The sequence below is a fragment of the Musca domestica genome, unplaced genomic scaffold, assembly GCF_030504385.1.
Source record: "Musca domestica strain aabys unplaced genomic scaffold, Musca_domestica.polishedcontigs.V.1.1 2, whole genome shotgun sequence".
In the NCBI taxonomy this organism is placed as follows: domain Eukaryota; kingdom Metazoa; phylum Arthropoda; class Insecta; order Diptera; family Muscidae; genus Musca; species Musca domestica.
In genome coordinates this window covers 40,034,825-40,047,766 of record NW_026712249.1, presented here as the reverse complement: position 1 = coordinate 40,047,766, position 12,942 = coordinate 40,034,825, and the positions used below count along the sequence as shown (strand labels likewise).

The window sequence follows — 12,942 nt, the reverse complement described above, 5'->3', positions numbered from 1 at the left end:
AACGTTTCTTTGTTTGGTTGGTCCTTGAAAAAATATTCTTTAAAAATCCACGTTTCTTTGGTCTGTTGGTCCTTGAAAAATATTCTATAAAAATCCACGTTTCTTTGGTCTGTTGGTCCTTGAAGAAATATTCTTTAAAAATCCACGTTTCTTTGGTCTGTTGGTCCTTGAAGAAATATTCTTTAAAAATCCACGTTTCTTTGGTCTGTTGGTCCTTGGAAAAAATATTCTTTAAAAATACAAGTTTCTTTGATCTGTTGGTCTTTGGAAAAAACATTCTTTAAAAATCCACGTTACTTTGATCTGTTGGTCCTTGGAACAAATATCCTTTAAAAATCCACGTTTCTTTGATCTGTTGGTCCTTGGAAAAAATATTCTTTAAAAATCCACGTTTCTTTGGTCTGTTGGTCCTTGTAAAAATATTCTTTAAAAATCCACGTTTCTTTGGTCTGTTGGTCCTTGGAAAAAATATTCTTTAAAAATCCACGTTTCTTTGGTCTGTTGGTCCTTGGAAAAAATATTCTTTAAAAATCCACGTTTCTTTGGTCTGTTGATCCTTGAAAAAATATTTCTTAAAAATCCACGTTTCTTTGGTCTGTTGGTCCTTGGAAAAATATTCTTTAAAAATCCACATTTCTTGAAAAAATATTCCTTAAAAATACACGTTTTTTTTGGTCTGTTGATCCTTGGAAAAAATATTTTGTAAAAATTCACGTTTTTTTTGTCTGTTGATCCTTGGAAAAAATATTCTGTAAAAATTCACGTTTCTTTGGTCTGTTGGTCATTGGAAAAAGTATTCTTTAAAAATCCACGTTTCTTTGGTCTGTAGGTCCTTGAAAAAATATTCGTTAAAAATCCATGTTTCTTTGGTCGGCAGGTCCTTGGAAAAAATATTTTTTTAAAAATCCACGTTTCTTTGGTCTGTTGGTCATTGGAAAAAGTATTCTTTAAAAATCCACGTTTCTTTGGTCTGTTGGTCCTTGAAAAAATATTCGTTAAAAATCCATGTTTCTTTGGTCGGCAGGTCCTTGGAAAAAATATTTTTTTAAAAATCCACGTTTCTTTGGTCTGTTGGTCCTTGAAAAAATATTCGTTAAAAATCCATGTTTCTTTGGTCGGCAGGTCCTTGGAAAAAATATTTTTTTAAAAATCCACGTTTCTTTGGTCTGTTGGTCCTTGAAAAAAATATTTTTTAAAAATCCTCGTTTCTTTGGTCTGTTGGTCCTTGAAAAAATAACCTTTAAAAACCTACGCCTAATGCTCTGTTGTATCTTAAAAAATATATTATTTAAAAATCCACGCCTACTGCTCTGTTGGACCTTGAAAAAATATTTAAAAAAAAAAACCCCATTTCTTTGGTCTGTTGGTCCTTGGAGAAAAAATTCTTTAAAAATCCACGTTTCTGTTGGTCCTTAAAAAAATATTCTTTAAAAATCCACTTTTCTGTTGGTCCTTGAAAAAATATTCTTTAAAAATGCACGCTTCTATTGATCCTTGAAAAAAATATTCGTTAAAAATCCACGTTTCTTTGGTCTGTTGGTCTTTGGAAAAAATATTCTTTAAAAATTCACGTTTCTTTGGTCTGTTGGTCTTTGGAAATAATATTCTTTAAAAATCCACGTTCTTTGATCTGTTGGTCCTTGGAAAAAATATTCTTTAAAAATCCACGTTGCATTGGTCTATTGGTCCTTGAAAAAATATTCTTTAAAAATCCAAGCTCATTGCCCTGTTGGTCCTTGAAAAAAATCTTCTTGCAAAATCCACGATTTATGCTCGGTTGATCCTAGGAAAAATATTCTTTAAAAATCATCCTTAATATTTAAGAATTTGTGGATGGGAGTCTTCTACATTATCTTAAGTAAATTTTCCCCTCTTTACATCTAATATACCTCCATAAATTTTTCCCTTCCCCTTTCAAAAAAATCCATACCAACATCCAAAATATATGTAAGCATATATATTTAGAATTTATATCAGCTTATTTGCATTATTTTTACTATTATTAGATTTCCAAAATTGTTTACACAACTTTATACTCACTTGGAACAAGAGTTTTGCGTGCAATGTTCTGCTCTATCAAGACAATGGTAATGAGATTTTACGTTTCTGTTTTTTTTCGGAGCAACTCACTTCAGACTCATCACATCAAAGTGTCCAATAAGCAGAGTAAATATTCGTGTACCCTGGTACGGGTGATAACCAGACAAACTTACCTAGAAGAGGAATGAGAGAGGAGAGAAACTTAATGTTAGTTAAATTAAAGTAAATTGCATTTTTTTGTTGTTGTTTTTAGTGTATAACAAAATATGTGTGTGTGTGCGTGTGTATAAAAGACCAATAAAATTTTTGTGAAATTTGCAGGTATTTGCTTTCAGTTACAACAGTAAGCAGTTCTAAAAGATTACTGAAGGATGTCCTTATGTTAGGGTGCGGGGTTGGGAGAGAGATAGATGGGAAATACATATAAACTGGATTTGTGTGAAATGTGTTTCTTGTACAGTAAATAAGAGTTTTATAAAATCCTTACTATCAAAGGTATCTACTGCCATGCATATCGTTTAGTATGCACATTGAAATATTCAATAGATTTAAGTTTATTAAAAATGCTAAGGACCTGAAGATTGTCATATATGTAAAAAAATATCAAAACGATAAAAAGTGAAAGAGAAACTAAGAAGATTGAAATGAGAGTAATTGAAATGTATGAAGTCCTGGCATTTATTTCTTTTTTTCAATGAATATAAGTTTTGGGATATTAAGATGTTTCGAAAATTTAGGGGTGGATAATGAATGTTTGTCTAATTCCATAATAGGTATATTGAGGTTGTTATTCCATATGCAGCAACTAGAAAAATTTTGGAAGCCCCATACAGTGTATGCATAATTATGATCAGCGTAAATACAACGTCAATTTAGCCATGTCCTTCTGCCTATTCCTCCGTATTTAAAAATCACGGTAGAGATAGACTCTACAGGGTGAGATGAAAAAACTGCAACCGACTTCGACCGACCGACTTTCGGGTGAGAAAAAAAGTTATTCGAGATGGAATTCAAGTGTGATTTGCGTGTGATTTCTTTAGATTTATATTCAAATTATTTTTTGGGGGAGATACTTGATGGAGTGGGCCGATATTGTCCATTTTCGCACCTCATCTAGCACCGATGCAAATATTAGGATTTGCAAAGTTGGTGAAAAATTGGATTATTCTTTCTCTTTCTGTGCATTAAAATATTTTTTTGAAAATGTTAATCGATCAAAGTTCGATAATGATATTACGATGTTTTAAGTTTGTACCAAATCGTATACTCCTTTCGAGAATTATCGTGCGCACCAGCCAGACACACAGACTGACGGACGGACATCGCTGGATAGACTCCAAATGTCCTGAAACGGATGTGGTCCAAAGAGACCGGGGTTTAAACCGTTGTTGCGATGAGGCAATATGTGATTATATGGCTGAAGCTATAATAAAAATACTTTGATCTTCGGAAAAGATTCACGTCATGCCTAATGCTCTGTAGGTCCTTAAAAACCATTCTTACAACTCCATGCCTAATTCTCTGTTAATCCTTGAAAAATATGCCTCGAATCCACGACTAATGCTCGGTTGTTCTTTTGAAAATATCCTTAAAAATCCATGCCTAATGCTCTGTTGGTCCTTGAAAAACATCCTTAAAAATCCATGCCTAATGCCCTGTTGATCCTAGAAAAAACATCCTTAAAAATTCACGATTCTTTGGTCGGCGGGTCCTTGAAAAAATATTCTTTAAAAATTCACGATTCTTTGGTCGGCGGGTCCTTGAAAAAATATTCTTTAAAAATTCACGATTCTTTGGTCGGCGGGTCCTTGAAAAAATATTCTTTAAAAATACACGATTCTTTGGTCGGCGGGTCCTTGAAAAAATATTCTTTAAAAATACACGCTTCTTTGGTCGGCGGGTCCTTGAAAAAACATTCTTTAAAAATTCACGATTCTTTGGTCGGCGGGTCCTTGAAAAAATATTCTTTAAAAATACACGCTTCTTTGGTCGGCGGGACCTTGAAAAAATATTCTTTAAAAATACACGCTTCTTTGGTCGGCGGGTCCTTGAAAAAATATTGTTTAAAAATCCACGCTTCTTTGGTCGGCAGGTCCTTAAAAAAATGTGTTTAAAAATCCACGCTTCTTTGGTCGGCGGGTCCTTGAAAATGTATTGTTTAAAAATCCACGTTTCTTTGGCCTGTTGGTCCTTGAAAATTTTTTTATTAAAAATCCAAGTTTCTTTGGTCTGTTGGTCCTTGAAAAAATATTCTTTAAAAATCCAAGCTTCTTTGGCCTGTTGGTCCTTGAAAATTTTTTTATTAAAAATCCAAGTTTCTTTGGTCTGTTGGTCCTTAAAAAAAATATTCTTTAAAAATCCACGCTTCTTTGGTCTGTTGGTCCTTGGAAAAAATATTCTTTAAAAATCCACGCTTCTTTGGTCTGTTGGTCCTTGGAAAAAATATTCTTTAAAAATCCACGCTTCTTTGGTCCTTGAAAAAATATAGTTTAAAAATCCACGCTTCTTTGTCCGGCAGGTCCTTGAAAAAATATTGTTTAAAAATCCACGCTTCTTTGGCCGGCAGGTCCTTAAAAAAATGTGTTTAAAAATCCACGCTTCTTTGGTCTGTTGGTCCTTGGAAAAAATATTGTTTAAAAATCCACGCTTCTTTGGCCGGGAGGTCCTTGAAAAAGTATTGTTTATAAATCCACGCTTCTTTGGCCGGTAGGTCCTTGAAAAAATATAGTTTAAAAATCCACGCTTCTTTGTCCGGCAGGTCCTTGAAAAAATATTGTTTAAAAATCCACGCTTCTTTGGCCGGCAGGTCCTTAAAAAAATGTGTTTAAAAATCCACGCTTCTTTGTCCGGCAGGTCCTTGAAAAAATATTGTTTAAAAATCCACGCTTCTTTGGTCGGCAGGTCCTTAAAAAAATGTGTTTAAAAATCCACGCTTCTTTGGTCTGTTGGTCCTTGGAAAAAATATTCTTTAAAAATTTACCCATACCAATATTTTTATCTGTATTCGATGAAGTATAGAAATGGAATATTTCGGTTGACTATATCGACTCAATGTCCGTTTTTTAATAATTATCACATATCTCATATCAAGTGGAGAAAGTGGTCGAAATAGTCAAAACTTTGTACGTCGCAATATTTATATCATATTTATTTCGTTCCGATGCGAAATGCACAATATTGGTCCATTCTTTCGCAACCTGTTCCATATAGGGTCAAAAGTTCGAATAATCATAACCAAAGTTAAATTATATTTCAATTATCGAACATTGGCTGAGGGTATAAATCTGTCGGAAAAACCGACTGAATCTTTTCAACTTGTTCTTTAAGTACATGACAATGACGTAAATTAATATGTAATTCAAATAAGTCCAAAGATAAAAAAATTGTAATTTTTGTTTTGAAATATGTTAAAGGTTGTAGTTTTTGAAAAAAAATTGCAAAATTCAATCTTTGAATGGAAAAAACGATTATAAAGTCAAGAGTTAAATAAACAATTAATACGAAAGTTTTTGGAGGAAAGAATAAACGATTTCAAAAAAATTCGAGGAAATCATAAACCAGACAATATACCTCTCTAATACCTCCTTTTGAAAACTTCAACTTTCCTCCTCTTAAAACTTATTTCCCCACAAGCATTTCATGAATTGTAAAACTATAAATTGAATTCAGTGGAAAATCAAGTAACTTAAAACTATTACAGCAAAGCAATTCTCAAATGAATTAAGAGAGAGAGAGAGAGAGAGAGAGAGAGAGAGAGGGAGGGAGAGAGGGAGAAAAAACAATTAAATTGGTCGTTCTTGTTTTGCTTTTCCTTGGCTACAAAATAACCAGATGCTGGAAGGAAGTGCATTGAAAGTGCTGCAGACCTGGCATGTTCATTAATAATCCATTCGCAATCTTACCCTGTTTTCCATTTTGATGGGTCTTGTTTTTATGTTTTCACAACCCAACTGCTTTTATTTTGCTTTATTGGGAGTGTTGGCTGGCTGGCTGGTCGGATGGCTGACGGTAAAAGCCGATATCACAACAATATTGCATTATTCTCTTTTGATGTGTTGGAGTCAGGAGGAGACATGGAGAATGCAACACCATCAGCAGCAACAAGCAATAAACGGAAAACGTCTGAGTGCTGGGGAGTCGAAGTTTTTTTTTACCGGTTTCACTGAAATCCATTAGATTCATTTGCAGGAACAAAACCATCGTTATTAAAAAGGGACTTTATTTGTTTCTCCCTTCCCTCCGCTTCTCTTCTCTAACTCCCCCCACCCGTCCATAACATGGGAGTACACTTGTGTGTGTCAATGTATGTGTGTGTTATTACATATTTTGCCCAACGATATGGACCAATCAAGCGTTACTAATGACTTTTGGATTTCCATCCATTGTTGTGGCTGGTGTTGTTGCTCACTCGAGTTGGTGTCGGTCACTGCTTTCGTGTAAGTAACTTTTGCAGTTCCAAAGGGACGTGTCTAAATGTGTTGGTTGCACAACAGAACCCCCCGACAGAACAACAAAGGCAACTAAATGTAACAATGGAAGCCTCTTGGCATGTGAGCCTTTCATTTAATCTTGATACACTGATTAATTGGTTACTACAATCGTCGTGATTGATTGCCTTTTATTGTCGAAGGACACATCGGCTGTGTTGCAACACAATGTTGTGGGGCCGCATGCTATTGTTCTTATGATCGGAAGGCATGACCATCGCATGTAAAACAGTTTGAAGTGCATATAAATAATATGTGTTAGATTGATTACGGGAAGAAACCTGCTAGGGGACCTCATTAACATGGAGGTAATTAATGATGGTGTTCTAGGAAGATATTTACGGGTATAGAACTTGAGATGTTTGTTCAAGGACGTTTTGGAGGTTTCTTACCCGAGCAAGATATTGATATAGGATTTATCGTGAAGAGTTTCTTTTAAAGTTCAACAGGTTTACTTTAGGATTCAACAGGGTTTCTTTAGATGAACGATATTTCAAAAGTTCAAAAATATTTCAATGCATATAAAATATTGGAAGGTTAGGAAAAAACCCTTTAAAGTGGTAGATATTTGAGGCGCTAATCGGACAAAATCTAATAATTAATTTTAGTAAAAGTTTGTGAATGATTTTTATTTTCAATACCCTAAATATTATGGCTATAAAGGACATATAACCTTTATAGCCATCATATTGAGGATATTGAAAATTAAAATAATTCACAAACTTTTATTAAAATTCATTATTAGATTTTGTCCGAGGAATTGACATGACCAAAATATTTTATTTATTTTCCTGTAGATGGGCGATTTCTGGCCACTTTTTACAATATCTCCCCAAAAAGTCAACATTCATCACATCAAAAATACAAAATGTATCCTGTCTTGCGCTCTCTAAAAAAGTTTAAAACAATTGTATCAGTCGGGTTTGCAAACAGTATTGACCAATTCGTATCTGATTTAAGACCGAGGCAGGGTGAGATAAAAAAAATGGAACAAAGTCAAACCCCATAATTTTTACATATTTTCTTAAATTTTATTGAATGAAAGCAAAAAATTCCGGATATAACATCAAATTTTAGAATATGTTTAGATTTGTTAGAATTGGTCGCCTTTGGTACGAATTATGGCCTTTAAACGGCCAATGAAACCGTCACACGCTGCCCGAATGTTGCTCTGTGGTATTTTGGTCCATTCCCGGCGAAGCGCTTGCTTGAGGTGATCGAAACTTTGGTATTTTTTAGTGCCAACCTTGCTTTCCAAAATACTCCAGACAAAATAGTCCAACGGTTTGGTACCCGGAGATTTTGGTAGGCATTGTGCGCTGGAAATGAAACGAGGAACCTCATTTTGTAACAATTCTTGGGGCGCGTGCTGATTGCGAAGGTGCCGAGTCCTGTTGGAATGTTTAAGGTTTAATGTTTGCGTGCCCAAGGCTTTAATACACCCTCCATAATATTTTCGCGATAATATGTGGCATTTATTCCGATGATTCGGTCGATTAATACGCGCGAAGAGTGATGGCCCACTCCACACCATCACCACGGCGCTTGACTTGTTTCGCAAGTTATGACAGATAAAAATATTGAAAATAGTGAGCCTTGGTGAGTGAGGTCCCAGGAGGGGTTCACAGATATTTGTCATCTTCACAACAGATCTTGCTGTAGAAAAAATGTCTGTATGTGTGAGACTTGAAGAGAGTAGGATGCTTGTTTAGCTTTTTTTGAGCGTTTAGTTTTTCAAAACCTTGAACCCAAGGGGGGGGGGGGGGGGGGGGTAGGTTGACGGTTGTTTTAAAAGAAATGATTTGATCTCTACCATCTTTATAACAGATGTACTGTTGATAGAAATATTGAGAATGGAATCGGATGTTAATTTCGCGTTTTATGAGCTTAATAGATATTCAAAATGTTGACCCTTTGCTGGGGAGGAACCAGAAGGAGTGATCCAATATATCCGATCTCCACAGCAGATCTTGTGTTAATCGAAATAATGGGATGTGTGAAATATGATGAGAACCGGATGCTTGTTTCAGTTTTTATGATCATTTTCGTTGTTCAAAATTTCGACCCTTTGCTAGGGAGGTACTAGAAGAAAAGGTCCGATTTCTACCATTTTTATAACATATCTTGTTTTGTGTCAGTGCCAAGTCTGAATGGATTCGGATGTTAATTTCGTATTTTATGAATATTCAAAATGTTGACCCTTTGTGGGGAGGTACCAGAAGGAGTGTACCGATATATTCCATCTCCACACCAGACCTTGGGTTAATAAAAATATTGTGATGTGTGTAATTTGATGACAATCGGAGACTTACATCACATTTTATAAGAATTATAATTATTCAAAATGTTGACCCTTTGTAAAGAAGGTACTTGATGGAGTAGACCGATATTGTCCATATCAATATCACCTGACCTAGCACTGATGCACTGTGCTCCAAAATTTTTTTTTTGTTTTGGAAAATTTTTACTTTGGAAAATTTTTATCGCTGTGAAGGTACCAGAAGGAGTAGACCGATATTACCCATCCCCTAACTCGATCTAAGTTTGATAATAATGTTACGATGTACCAAGTTTTGACCAAATCGTATACCTCCTTCGAGAGTTATCGTGCGCACCAGCCAGATGGACAGACGGACATCGCTAGATCGACTTCAAATGTCCTGCAACGGATTTGGTATATATCATTGGTTGTATCAAATATTATATACCCTCTCTAGCCCTATGGCTAAGGGTATAAAAATTGGTAAAAGTCCTGACATTGCAGCGTGAAATAAGACCAAAAGAAGAAAGGCATGTGTCTCGCCATTTTTTCCTATCTCATCAACTTTTGATGGGCCCCCAAAATTTTGCGCCTTCGTATTCAAACGAAACATTTTGAGAGGCTCATATCTTGCAAACCATTTAGAAAATTAATTTGGAGAGTTGTAGCTGCTGTCATTTTTTGCTCCAATTGTTTAGATACGAAACCTTTGAATATTCAAGTAAATGACTAACTATGAAAATTCTCTACCATCTCAATATACACTTTTCCAAAGCATATGAACTTTCGTTAAAGGTAAAAATATCAAACACTAAAAATAATAAGTACAATAGTAGATTAGTGTGCTAAATAATAGCCAATTTGGAATATAATTTCATTGAAAAAAATACTCTTAAAATGTCAAAATATCTGTTATCAGGTGTTAATGAGGTATGAATGAGGTGCCTATTACGAACTCAAAACACTACGATTACGATAATTCTGTAGAAAAATGTAGGTAAAAATCATCAAAATACCAAATATTGAGAGGTGCTGTTACATGGGGGCTACACGAAGATGTGAATTTGTATGGGCAATTTCCTGTCATAGGAAGCAGTTCTCACTGCCACACTGCCAAGGTATGGCAAAAATATAAAAAACGGGAAAATAAGGAGGTTTATATGTAAGCTATACGAACATTTGGATCTGTATAGGCAATTTTACCAACTCTAAATACCAAATTTTAAACATTTCTGGTGAAAACTGTCACTCAAATCATCAAAAATACCGAATATCTACAAGTAAAGTTATATGTGGTCTATACCAAAACTTATATCTGTATGAACAGTTCTCCGCAAGGAACACAACTCCCAATTTACACCCAAAAAAACATAAATCTGCCGGTACTCGGGCATAATCCTAAACGAAGACTTATATAACCCATTCTCAATATTAAAAGTCCTGCAGACCTAAAACACATCCGAGTAAAATGTCATCAACTTTGTTCATTTCGCTCGGAAGCTTGTGTGATTTCAACAGAAAGCAAATATTACCTTAATTGAAGGGCTCACAACTACACCGAACTAAGTCATAAATATATAATTCGAAGAAATTTAGAGGTAAAGTAAATGCACTGCCATTAATTTCTAGAAGGAATATTTTAGTCTACCAAAAGAAAATGTAAAAGTATATATTCAAAATTAACTAATGATATTAATTTAAAATAAAAATAATTTAAATATATTACTAAAAACATAATCAAAAACAACAAAATTTACTTTGGTTCATTATTACTCTGAATAAAATGTCAAGGTTTCACAGCTAAAGCGAACCAAGTCAAAAAAAAAAAAAAAAAATAAATAAAATAAAATAAAGTGTTCGTTATATGACTAAATATAGTTAGCTTTAGCGATTAATTTCTCACTAGTTTCGGAGTTTTATTTTAAGTCATGTCTTGGTTTGGCGGCTGGCAGCTGCGGGTGCTTCTATTGTAATTGACAATCATTGTGATTTTTAAGAAAATAAAATAAATTCGTTTTTTTAAAAAAATAAGTTATAAACAGAGGAAAATTAGAGGTTTCAACTATAGTAGAAATAAGAGGGTAAAGTCATGCAATTGTATATACACCCTCTTATACCCTCCAAGAGTAGTATGGATTGTATATTACGTTTGTAATTCCGTTTGTAACAAATCGAAATATACATTTTAGAACTCATAATATATTCTTGATCAGCATAAAATTCTATGTCGATTTAGCGAGGTACGTCCGGCTGTCCGTCTGTGGAAATCACTCTAGAAATGAAGTAAGTTTATAAAAATTTCCTCAAATGTGTATTGTAGGTCCACGTCGTCGTATAGCCCCCATATAACGGTACCTCCCGATATGCGGTACTATTACGGGAACTATTTCAAATTTTGTATTTGAAGTTCATAATAAATACTACAGCCTATGACTGCCAATTGTCTGTGCACGTCTTCGTATAGCCCCTAATAAACGGCTACATTCATTATTTTTAAGATTTTAATAGAATTTTTAATGGATTTTAATTTTTTGAAATTTGCCAAATTTGTACCAACTAGTGGAGGGTATTCAAAGTTCGGCCCGGCCGAACGTACAGCTTTTTTACTTGTTTTTTTTTTTCAAAGTTATGCATTTTACAACATCTCATTGTCAAAATGTATATTTATAAATCTATTGTACATACAAATCGCTTTACAGGCAGGGAAATTTGACAGAGTAAATTACACAAAATGCAGAAATGGATATGCTTATTTGAAATGAGTTTACCTTCTTCATTTTACCATGGTTTCAACAATCTTCATCATATTTGGGGCTGGCAAATATTCCTCATCTTTATTACTGGAAAAATCACTAGCACTGCTATTACTATTATCCATTTATCGAAAATACTAATTTTTTTCATATTGCTGAAAACTGAACGACAATAAACACGTGCTCACTAATAATACTGATTCAAAGTGAAACACACTGACGTGGTCCATTTTTGCTTTGAAAAAAATCGAAAATGAAAGTCGGTGACTTAGTTTTTTTACCGTTATCTTTGGAAAGAAACACTTTTCGACATTGTGCTTTACAGGGTAAACAGAGTTTCCATATACGGCGACATTGGCACTTATTTCGGCATTTTTTATTTTTCATGACTTGGTTTGGTATAGCAGTGAGACCTACAATTGTGGATCAGTGTTTGGAAGCGCTTAAAAGTATGCTATAAATATGCTAAAGATAAATATGGAAAAGTCACAGTTAGAGTTGTGTCAATCTAGTTCGTAGTTCAGTACACCAGTACCAGTAAAAGTATGAGTGATTTTATAAATTTCATATCACTTATATGCGGAGTTTTCATACAAACGACCGGAGTCCCCGAAACAAGTTTTATTCGAATAAGAAAAATCACAAATCGTCAGCATTTCCCTGCGAATCTTACACATAGCTCCTTGTATTGTTTTCATTCATAAACGGCATGATTTCCTTTTTTGTTTTTCCTTCCGCAGAACTGGCAACAACTGTTCGTAAGAAAACCAAATCATTTCGCTAAACGCATATCCTAGCAATAGGCACTCAACAGTCATAAATAATTCATTATTCGTTGCTTCCTGTCATCGTCCTCGAGGGGACGAGAGAGGCGGGTGGCAGTGATTAATTATACATAAGTTCAACACTAATTTCAACGATGAATTAATTTGATTTTTATGTAAATTTCAATTTCGCTGTCATTCAGCATTTTCAGTGAATATTCACTTGACCTAAGGAGTTCCACTCATTTATCACGTTCGCAAAATTATGATGATTAATTTGTTTAGTCCTACCAAAAAAAAAATGGTAAGTTTGGGCATTTGGAAAAACTTGAATGTAAATAATCTATTATTATTACTATACTGACGTCACTGCGAGTGACGTATATACGATTGTTTATAAATTACTTGGAATGTTGAATCTTCAATAGCTGAATTAAGAAAAAAATGGAAACAAATTTGAAATTATTTTGTTTTGTTTGTTGACTTCATTTCATTGAATCGTTTAGTGAAACGTTGTTGACATTTCAATGGCATTTATTTGTTGAGTCAACAAATTGAAATGCGATAAGTGAAATTTGTTATTTTCGTATTTGCTTTTGTGTACAAATATTACAAAAACTTGGTGAAATTACTGCGGA

General features: G+C 34.1%; 1 protein-coding gene across 2 annotated transcripts in view; it reads right to left on the bottom strand.

The window, feature by feature from the left end:
* LOC101900210 (venom dipeptidyl peptidase 4) overlaps window positions 1-12,942 on the bottom strand; it is a 474,529-nt gene that overhangs the window by 167,300 nt on the left and 294,287 nt on the right. The window lies entirely within an intron of this gene.